The sequence below is a fragment of the Pinus tabuliformis genome, chromosome 6, assembly GCF_031772625.1.
Source record: "Pinus tabuliformis cultivar Carrire ecotype Pingquan chromosome 6, CPIR1, whole genome shotgun sequence".
NCBI lineage: Eukaryota > Viridiplantae > Streptophyta > Pinopsida > Pinales > Pinaceae > Pinus > Pinus tabuliformis.
The window spans coordinates 1635914480-1635926623 of NC_142292.1; the positions used below are offsets into that span (position 1 = coordinate 1635914480).

General features: G+C 36.1%; 1 pseudogene across 1 annotated transcript; it reads left to right on the forward strand.

Annotated features, from left to right (window-relative positions):
* The first annotated feature begins 10930 nt into the window (after positions 1-10930).
* On the forward strand, positions 10931-11928 carry LOC149265195 (ran-binding protein 1 homolog c pseudogene; annotated as a pseudogene). Its single transcript, XR_016253709.1, has 3 exons — positions 10931-10953; positions 11400-11551; positions 11710-11928. The product of XR_016253709.1 is annotated as a ran-binding protein 1 homolog c pseudogene (transcript).
* Positions 11929-12144: the final 216 nt, after the last annotated feature.

Here is a 12144-nt window from a genome sequence, read left to right on the forward strand (position 1 = left end):
TTATCAGTATCAAACTGGGAAATTTGGTGAACAAAGACCCATATATCCTCTTAACACTGGACTGCCACCATATGGTCAACAGTATGCCTATTCACAACATCCTCCCTATCAAGGAGGAAAACGCTATGGTTATGTCCTGCCGTATCCAAGTCAGCCTGAAATGAGAGTCTGTCAGTGGTAGCCAATTATGCCACCACAACCAAGGCTTGTATCCAACACAACTTATGAAAACTGAGCCAATTATTTCGACCCAACCTGTCATAACTATGGAACCACATATACAAGCTCAACCTGTTATATCTCAACCTGTGCAAGTTAGTTCCGCTACCTCGCAACCACAAGTTTCGAGTCAGCAAACCCAAACTTCTCAGGCTGTTATGCAACAACCGCTTGTTTCTAGGGTACAATTACCTCAGGTTAGTGTGCCATTATCTGGAGTGACTCAAGTTGCTACAAGTTTAGTTTATTCTCAGCCTGGTCAAACTAGCGTTGGGGGGCAATATCAAACTTCACAACTGATACCCCAACAACCTGGCGGCCACAGTATCCACAGCCTCCTTTTCAAAATGTCCAACCTCAGTATGGGCTTGCTTTCCAAGCTCAACCTGGGCAAGGACAATATCAAGCATATCAGGGTCCTGTGTATCAAGCCCAACCTGGTTACGGACAAATGCAAGGTCAACCTAGTTTTAATCCATATACCAAATATGTCCCACCGCCTTATCAAGGATATCCACCTTATGCGGGTATGCAAAGGCCTATGGCATAGGCAATTCCATCTTATCTCAGATATGCTCAACCTGATCTGAATCGACAGTTGCCATTTGTGGCAACCCTAGAATTACCGGATTTAAACCGGCTCACCAATGATCCAATTTTGTATGCACCTTGGTGGTCGGTAATTCCTCATAAGTTGCCTTCCGATATTCCAAAGTTTAATGGAAATCCTGGAGAAGACTCGTCAAATCATGTTATGACTTATCATTTATGGTGTTCTTCGAACTCCTTGAATAATTATTCGGTAAGACTCCGTCTTTTCCAAAGAACGCTTATTGGTTCGGCTGTTAAGTGGTATATTGAATTGCCGAGAGCTTCTTTTAATAATTTCACCCATTTAGCCACTACCTTTTTGACCCACTTCCAGTTACCCATCAGATATGAAATTGGAATGGAACTTTTGACCAACTTTAAACAAACGACTTCTACTCACATATCAGATCATATTCATGAGTGGCATCGTCATCATTGCATGGTTAAAACCTATGTTCCTGATCAGCTTTTAGCTGACTGGTTCGTTAAGTCCTTATTTCCATCTATCACTGAGGATGTGGCTAAAGGAGGAGTTGTTACAGAAAAGAAAGTGATTACTCGTGCCCAATACTTGGATTTAATTTACACGCAATCCGGCACACTCTATGACAAAATTCCACATGCACCGCGCCTAAATCAATCCATTCCACCTCCATCATCGAATAGGGACTCTCATGTCGGAGATGGTGTGATCAGTTCCTTAGGCACGCAAATGGCGAGTAGACCATCTGGTCAATCACTTGCCACAAATCAAATTGTAAATGCACCTGAGGTTCCTTCTTTCAAGATTAATGCCGTGTCATCTGACAAAGGTAAGAATATTAATGTCGTGTCATCTGACAAAGGTAAGAATCAAAAGCAACTAGGAAGCAAGAAAAAAGGGAAAAAGAAAAAGAAAACCAAAAACCCTCCTCAAGAGAAATCATCTGATTCCTCTACTTCGAGAAAGAAACCTCGTTATCCATGTCTGATATGTAATGATGAGCATTTTACAAGGGATTTTCCTCACCGCTCGGAAGTTTCTAAACTGTTAAAAGCTTCTACCGCATCTGCAGTGTTGACAGATCCGTTTCCAAACCCGGATACCAATATGGTTGCAACTGAAAATGCTTCCACATCCCAAGTATTAATGTTATCCATCGCAAAACCTAAAGATGAAGTTTTGGTTCAGACACGCAGTAAAGATTATGGTAATCTGCCATCGTTGTCAAATAATCAGGCCACTGACACTACAACAAAACCAGCGATTAGCATCCCTTTTTACTTCTTTTTTTGCATCTAGAGCCCATTTTTGGTGCTATTTGCATCCATTTATCAAATATGGTGCAAAACTTGACACAAAATTTGCATCAAGTTTTGCACCAAATCTTACACCAAGTTTAGCACCAAGTATTGCAATAGGTTTTGCACCACGTTTTGCACCAAATTTTATGCCAAGTTTTGTGTCATCCTTTACACCAAGTTTTGTTCCAGGTTTTGCATCAAGTTTGGCACCTAATTTTGTTTGACATACTTTTGCATCCTCATTTGCATCCACTTTTTGCACCTACACTTGCATCAACTTTTGCATCCTTTTTTAAATCATTTTTTGCATCCATTTTTTCATCCATTTGTGCATCCCTTTTGCGCCAAGTTTTACATCGAGTTTTGTGTCTAGTTTTGCATATAATTTTGCATCTACTTTTGTTGCATCCACTTTTCCATCTTGTTTGGCATCCATATTTACATCCTCTTTTGCATCTATTATTGTACCCACTATTGCATCTAATATTTTTGTGCCACAATTAGCGCCTAGTTTGGCACCTCCTTTTGCACCCACTTTTGATTATAATTTTGCATCCATGTTTGCATCCTCATTTGCGTCTAGGTTTTCATCAACTACTACATCTATTTTTGCATCCCTTTTTGTATCCAATTTGGACCAGGATTTGCATCGGGTTTTGTGTCTCGTTTTGCATCTACTTTTGCATCGACTTCTATTGCATCCACTTTTGCACACAATTTTTCATCCACTGTTGCACCCATTTTAAATTTCACTTTTTGCATCCCTTTTTACATCTTCATTTGCATCATACTTTGATTCTTTTTTTGCATCTATCAGTACATCCACTTTTGTTATGCCACAATTTGCACCATGTTTTGCACTCACTGTTGTATCCATGTTTGCTTCCAATTTTGCATCCATGTTCACATCCTCTTTTGCATCAAATATTGCATCTATTTTTGCATCCACTTTTGTGTCAGGTTTATGCATTGGGTTTTGCATCTCGTTTTGTATCTACTTTTGCATCTACTTACATTGTATCCATTTTTTGCATCCAATTTTGTTTTTCCTGTTGCATCAATGTTTGCTTCCACTTTTACATCCATTTTTGCATCTTATTTTGCATATTTTTTGTCTATTGTTACATCCACTTTTGTTGCACCATATCTTGCGCCTACCATTGCAACCACATTTGCTTCCACGTTTGCATCACCTATTGCATCCACTTTTGTTTCATCCATTTTTGCATCTGCTTTTGTGTCTGTTGTTGCATCCACATTTGTTTCACCACAATTTGTGCCAAGTTTTACACCTACCATTGGACCCATGTTTGCTTCCACTTTTGCCTTCATGTTTGCATCCAAGTTTGCATTGACAACTGCATCTACTTTTGCATCCACTTTTGTGTCAGGTTTTTCATGTTGTTGTGCATCTACTTATGTTGTATCCACTTTTCATCCAATTTTACTTCTATTGTTGCCCCCATTTCTATGTTCGCTTTTGCATCCCTTTTCCAACACTCATCATATTTTCTGCATTGATGATATTCCTTATGGCATTGACAATTATGAACAATTGATGACAATGTCAATAATATTGACAATGATGAAAATGAAGATGATGGCGATGACATGAATTGTGATTATGATGATAAAGACGATAGTGGTTACAATGACAATGATGATGATGGCAATGATTATGATGATGACGATGCTAATGACGTTGGCAAATCTTCCCAATTTTAGATGTTGTCATTGTCATAATCATAAGCATTATCTTTGGTGTCATCATCATCATTTTCATCTAGGTCATCATCAAAAACTATAATGGCATGAATGATGATGATGATTACAACAATGTCGATAGAAATTACATTAATGATGATGATGGGGATGATAAAAATGACAATGACGATGATAATGGTGGTGATGATCATCATCATCGATCATCTCTATAGAGTTGTTATTTCTCTTACGTATATCAATGTGTCCTAAACAACCCTTTTCTAGCACTGATCACATTTTTTGGGTTGATGATATTTCTTACAACATCTACAATTATGAACAATTGCAAACAATGTCCATAATGATGATGATGATGGCATGAATGGTGATTATGATGATAATGTAATGATGGCAATAACAATGACAAGGATGTGATGATGATGACAATGATTATGATAATGAGAATGACCTTACAATCTTATGGATTCATGAACAATTACTAGTTTCAATACCATCTTCTGGATACATATTACTATCATACTTTTTAGATTTTCTGTCTCTCTTGAGGTATCTTACTATAATGGTGTTGTCAACACTAGAAAGATATCTTGTTGTAATGGTGGTTCTAATGTTAGCACTAGCAAAGTTTTTGTTAAATTTTGGTTAAAAAAAACCGATTTATGCAATTATTTTGACAATCTATGTAAAAAAGTAAATAACATCCAATTATTTTGACTGTAGTCCCATTGATTATCATGAATTCACCATTGTGAAGACCATCTTCTACATACATATTATTATTAAACTTTTTGCATTATATCCCTCTTATATCTTGTTGTAATGGTGATGTTAGTATTAGCACCAAAAAAATCACTAAATTTTGGTTAAAAAAAGTTTATCATTTATTTATTTTTAATTTGGGAAATTTTTGTTTTTATATTTTTTGTTTTTAATTCTATTTTTATGCAGTAATATTTTTTTTGGTTGAATTTTGGTAGTAACTAGTTTTTGGTCTAATCATATGTATTAACCATGTTCTTTATGCTACAAGTATAATTGTTGGGACAAAATTGCTCTTTCAAATAAGTTGCAAAAAGCATATAAATGGAAGAATAGCAATGACAACTATTTTCATTGTCCAACTGTTCAGCATATCATGTATGAAAATATTCAACATTTTTATAAACAATGGATTAAAGGTGAGTCTGTAATTGTACATAATGTTTGGATGATACATAAAAACAAAGTTTGTTTCATTGATGTGGTTAGGATCTACTTTGGATACGAAACCCTAGGTTTGGAAGTATGCAAATAATGAATTTGGTTTACCTTTGATAACAAATGAAATTTTATTTCTTTTTCCTCGTAAAACCAAGGAAGATATGGCAATAATTCTCGTTAGAAAACTACTTCTTGTTGAAGGTTTATAATTGGTTGCAAAAGTTCAACAACTGGGTATAGAAGTTTTTAGTTGCTATTAGGGAAACAATGTGATTATAGGTTTTAGCGGATATAGATCATTCTTGGTATTTGATTCACTTTGAGAATATAAGTACACCAAAGTGGATTAGGTTATGAGTGGATTGGCAAAGCAACCCTTATTTGTTCCTTTTAGTTTTTGAGATATCTCAAGTTCAACTAGTGCTAGTAAATGGTTTCAAAGATGTTTGCTAGGGTTTTTCAACAAGGTCACTAGGTCCCAATGTAACATAGATACTTCATATTTGTTGAAAAGTAAAACCCCCACATAGCACTGAATAGATCATTAATGACTACCTAGAGAACTCAAACTAAATTAATCGTGGAAGTAAAAATTACAACCAAATTAATCATGAAAGTAAGAACTACAATTGAAAAAAACACACTTGGTAATATACTAGAATTCATCCTCGCCAAATCCAAAGTTAATGAATAATATGTTAAATCTTTGATGAAACTCATGAAAAATAATAAGCATGTTATCGATATAAGAGTGCATGAACTTGCTTAATGTATATTTGTTAATTGGAGATGATGAATATCTAAATAAAGTTGATGAATAATATGTTAAATATTTGATGAAACTCATGAAAGATAATAAGCATGTTTATCCATATAGGAGTGCACAAACTTTCTTAATGTGTAGTTTACGAGAAATTTTTCCAGCGTAAATCACAAGATATATCATTTGTTTAGTCGTTTCGAACCAACCAGTGTGGTTCATCGTCAAGACAAGTTGAAGAATCAGATCCAACTTTTCATGTTAAATAGTTTGAGCAGAGGGGATATTTGCACCTTAGCCTTAACAACCCTTGCCCAAGATGAATCTATTTAATGGACTAGCTTGGATATGTTGGGTCTTGGAATTCCAGAGTACCCAATCAATGCTTAACTCCCTAGTCCTAGCCAAAATTCACTCCTATTGAAGAGACAACTTGAACAATCTTGCTAATAAGATTAACAAGTTCATTCCTTTTGATTGATTTACAACAAACCTTAATGCCTCTCTTTTCTTATCCTCCTCTTCCATTCTCCAACAAAAACTTATTAATCTTATATCATAAACACTTTATATAGGTAAGCATTGTAATCATTTTCCTCAACTCACACGGTACCTTTACACCTCAACCCATATAAGTGGACCTAAGTCCATGGCACAACCCATCACACTCTAAGATGGTTCTAATTGTCTCCTCAAAACTAGGACATAACACACCTTAAATGCCAAATGGTTAAGTCATCCCAAATTTGTGGGATTTTTTCCTTCATGGAACACATTCTAGCTAGTGTTGATCAAACACAATGCACTAACACCACTAACACACACTAAAAGTCCTAGATACCCTTACGCTGTGGCACGCACCCAAGCACTTCGACTGCACCTCCATAAAATGCACCTTCAACTTTGGATGTCCCAAAATAGTAATATCCTAACCCAATATGGCCTACTTGTTAGATTTGTGTAGTTCCCTCCTTATCAGATCCTTGCACCTCCTTGCACTCCATGGTAAATCTACTCTAATGGTCACCTTCCAAGTTCCAACACTTCCTTTCACATCATGACATAACCACCGATATACATTACAACAACCTTCAACTTCTTTAGTGGGTTGCACATCTATTTCACATTTCTTCTCCATCTTACAAAGTGGTAGTGCCAAGGAGAGAGTATCAAGTTGAATCAAGGATTGCTCACTTAGTACCACTACTAAGTTGCCTTCGTGCAACTTGTCAAATCCCTTAATTTTGTTTCACAACTTATCATAGGGCTTAACTTGCTTGTATACACTTCTAAGTGAGACTACAATCCCCCAACCTCTCCTCTGCAACCCTTGTTAGAGTCTTCTTAGACGTGCAATCATGCCTCAAGCTGAATATAACACTAGCATCCCAAATGTGCATGCTCATTCCATCTTTTAATGCTTCGCTGAAACCACATTATGACACTGCTTAAAATGAAATGTTTACATCTTTAGACAATGTACCTACTTTGCTTATGACAATCTAAACTATGCAAGTGGCTAAGAGAGGACTATATTTTCCCAGGATGAAAATATAGGGTCTTACAGCCCCATTCACACGATAATTTTAATATATTTCACCCGAAAAAAGATACATACCCTACTCCTTTCAAATTTATCATATAATTTTAAGAAATTAACACTTGTTATTAACTATTAAATAGACTTACTATATATTCTCCTTTGTTTGCACCCACCTTATATGTAAAAACATATAAATATTTTCAATACAACCAAATTAAAATCATATTTTTCCATTTAAAAATTATTAAATTGAAATTAAAAAAAATTACACCTAATAAACTTAAAAAACAACCATAAAATTATATTATTATTATTATAAATATTTTCTAACCTAACCAATAACCAAAAACATTATATAGTTACTTCTTTAGTGATGTGAAAATAAAAAAAATGTATTTATTGTTTTAATAACACCTAATAAACTTAAACAACAACCATAAAATTATATTATTATAAATATTTTCCAACCTAACCAAGAACCAAAAACATTATATAGCTACTTAACTAGTGATGTGAAAATAAAAAAATGTATTTACTGTTTTTCACTATGAAATTAGCATTTTTGAAAAAAGGTAAAGCTTTACTTTTCTTTACAAAACCCCTCCCAACCCAAACTTCGTTTACGTTCTAGAACAAGAAGGAGGATATGTTCGCTTTTCGCAGGGCGGGAGCGAAAACGAGATTGCAGAGATTTGCGAATTAGGGTTTCACCAGTAGCAGACACTCGAACCCCACGATCGGTTCTTCAGTCCATTGACGGCGCCAAGGTATGTTCCATTTTTAACTTCAATGGATTTCCACCCGCACATTCAGTCTTCCACACAGAGAGGAGTACACGCATTTCAGGTTTCTGGTTCAAAATCCAGTGTGTTTTTAGCAGCCACTCTTGTATGTTTAGGTTTTAATCTCTGTGCTGCAATCTGTTACTGTTTGCAGGGATGGCGCTAGCATTTGATGAGTACGGGAGGCCATTTATCATAATAAAGGAGCAGGAGCAGAAGACCCGAATCAGAGGCTTAGATGCTCAGAAGGCCAACATTGCGGCCGCCAAGTCCGTTGCGAGAATCCTCCGCACCTCACTCGGCCCCAAGGGAATGGACAAGATGCTCCAGAGCCCTAACGGCGATGTCACCATCAGTAAGCTTCTCTTCCATTTATTGAATCTCTATTTCTAGGTCGGTAAAACCCCTTAAAAATCTAAAAATCTGAAACTAAGTAGAATTTATTTTAAAAAACTTATGATTCGTAAGTAGCAGTTACTTTAAAAAATTTATAGGTTTTCCGAAAGGAGTGAAATAAGAAAATACTCTGCGATCTGCTTACTCTTCCTCACAAACTGTGAGGCCCGCCGAGCTAGATGCTCTACATACGACGCTGACTGCCTACGAAAGCTCCCGAATGGGTGAATGCGTTGAGATGTCACTAACATTGAGAGATAGACACTTTCCAGGGATCTACTTGGCGTAGAGGTACTTTTGGTGGGCTTTTCACTAACCAAGAAACTTCGTTTACAAATTATTTTGCTCAAAATAACACCAATTGCTCGACAGCAGAAGGTTCATAAAGAAATGGAAATAATAATTTTAAGAAGAATTTCGGAATAAAGAAATAAATTATATAAATGTCCACAAATGATGAAAGGACATTAGGTTAATGGGACTAAAACTATATATTGATGCTGGAGTGCTTAAAGGTATTCACTGAAAAGGAGAGACTACAAATAAGATTTCAGATTTAACAGAATGACGAATGATAAAATAACAAAGCGGTGATTATCTCAATTGTTTGTAGCCAATGTTGTTGAGCATCTGGCTGGTTTTGGTTACGTGTTAGTAGGTAACCAGTTTAAATCCCCCAGATTTAGGTGCACTAGTCTATGTCAACAGTTTTACGAAGAATGCCATTCACAAATATGGAGAAGCATCTCTTGGATTTCCTTATCAGATTTTCAAGGGTTATAATAACAGATAAACCTGATACAATGAAGACGAGCATCTGGCTGGTTCTGGTTACGTGTTAGTAGGTAACCAGTTTAAATCCCCCAGATTTAGGTGCACTAGTCTATGTCAACAGTTTTACGAAGAATGCCATTCACAAATATGAAGAAGCATCTCTTGGATTTCCTTATCATATTTTCAAGGGTTATAATAACAGATAAACCTGATACAATGAAGACGAGACTAATAGCAGAAGCCTAGAAAATAAATAAGTCCTAATTTATCTAAGCGTCAAAGGAGAGGTATGCAGGGCCATAAACCAGGTTGGATTCTATCCTGGCAAACTTTATTGAAGCTCATCGGACTGCAAAGTTTGACAAGTTACGTGTGGAAGGGAGAACCCTGGTGATGGGTGTCTGTCTAGTGTCTACAAGATATAAGCTGAGAATTATAGCTTTTGTAAGATAGCATACCTGGATGGCCTTGTGGATTATCTGGATGATCTCAACTGTGCTTGGTAAGGTTGCTTCTGAGTCACTGATCGTCTGTTATTTTTGCTCATGACTGGTGCATCTACCGGGTCATCGATGCTTCATCCAGCTGAAAAAATGATGCAATCAATCTAGTGGATCTGGGTCTGGAGGACTCATGCATGTCCTGCTCTTAGAGTATTTGGTTCGCTTTACTTTGTTCTTGAATAATGAACTCTGCTTTCACTGTTGTGGGGAGATTCCGGTCTTAATGGATTTTTTGTTGTCATTTCAAAATTTGTAGTGGAGATAGTGGATAAAAGCCATGCACTGCAACAATGCTCCCAGCCAGATAATTTCATTAAATTTTGGAATCTAATAAGAAAAATCGAAATTGAGTAATAGTTTGTGTGGGAAGCAAAGAAAGTGAGAAAAAAAATCTCTTAGCTTTGAGCTTCATTTATGTGTACTTTGTATAACGGCTACTTGGTTAACTTAGTAGGTCAGTCTTTATTATTTAAAATATGCATATTGAAGATTGGATATCACGGCAGTTTCTCCCTCTCATCGCCATTGTCAACATGGTCGTCAGTGAGCATCTCTACATGAACAGAGGATCTATTTGTCCTTTTAATGTTAACAAATTTATAGTTAATTATATAATAAATATTTTGATGTACATGTACATGAGGACTGATTGGCGTCGTGAGCGAATCCAAGCAAGGGTAGGAGGTTCAAGAATTTTAAGGAAGGTTGCCTCTTGTTCATAATTGTTGTGACAATTTTTTTGATTACTGGAGGTTCAAGAATTTCAAGGAAGGTTGCCTCTTGTTCATAATTGTTGTGACAATTTATCTGATTACCTTGACCTCCCTGATTTTAGCATACGTGTAACTAGGAATGGCTATAAACCATAGTAGCAAAATTTGAATCCGAATATGTATTCAAATACAACTCAGTATGGAAAATACCTAATAAAGAAATGCAGCATGGTTCCAATATGGAAATCTATATTTCTCAGTATGAAAATAAGCGTTTTGTTCCATATTTTAGAAGAATTTCATCCTCAGAACACACTAAAACCAGAAAAAGCAATTTATTCTTTGAAAATTTTGCAATGTAGTTTATTTTTAAGTGTTTTCTTACTGTTATTTTTATTTTTTTGAGGTTTTTGCTCTGTTTTTTTGGGGCTTATATGTTGATGGGTATCAAAGACATTATAACGTAAGTGAACTGTTCTGTATCTGCATTGCAGTGAAAACATACTGAATTTTGTACTATTGCCGAATTTCCATATAATAAAGAGCAATATGACCAAATCTTGCTACTATGCTATAAACTAGATTTCCAGCATTGAAATCCCCTTGTGTATTCAGCTATGGGTCCTGTGGGTCATCTCGCCTCCCTCCATGATAGTCCTTAGAACATATTCAGGTTTGTATTTGTTCAATAGAAATGTAGGGAAACAAATATTCCTTTCAAAGGTGTAAGACTCTGTCACCAAGCAATATCTAATGTGCCTAAACATGGTTCTATCAACCCTATGGTTGTCTTGTGGTATTTTTTCTTGCTTCTTTGTTCTACACTACTTGGACACTCTTAAAATGATCCTAATGCAGTTTCATTGTTTATTAATATTCCCATTCTTTTTTATATGTTTGACCCTGCAGGAAGGCGAAGCTGTACAGGTTTGACAAGGATGGGAATCAATGGAAGGAGCGTGGTGTAGGAACAGTAAAGTTTCTTAAGCACAAGGATACTACAAAGGATCGGCTAGTCATGAGGCAATCCAAGACATTGAAAATATGTGCAAACCATTTAAGTATGTAAATTTGTTTGTTTGTTTTTTTTTGTGTAATTTCCCCCCTGAGATTGTAATAGCTTACCTTACGTCCAAGTTTTAAGAGGCTTTATGTGCCGAGAATTTGTGTTGATCCTTATTATCTGGATTATATTGTTTTTTGTTTTTTTGCCTTGCAGTTCATTCCCCAATGTCACTTCAGGAGCACGCAGGTAGTGATAAAACTTGGGTCTGGCATGCAACTGATTTCTCAGATGGGGAACTGAAGGAAGAACTCTTCTGCATTCGTCTTGGCTCTGTAGACAATGAGCACTGTTCTTAGACTCTTCTAATCCTTGTTATGATCTTTTCTTTCTGTCTTGTATTTTTCTTTGATAAAATCAATGTTTGAGTACCTATATTCTTGGATCATTTCATTGAAGGGTTGATTTTGCATATGTTCTTAGGATGCTTTTGTGCAGATTATAGTGGGTTGGTAAGGGATCCCCCTCCCCAAACACCCTATCAGCATAGTTAAGACTTGAGTTTAGGGTGGCTTTAATTATCTCTGGTAATAGCAAATGATACGGAGGATTGTGCATAACCCACCCCCTTTTTTATTCCAATAAGCAGAG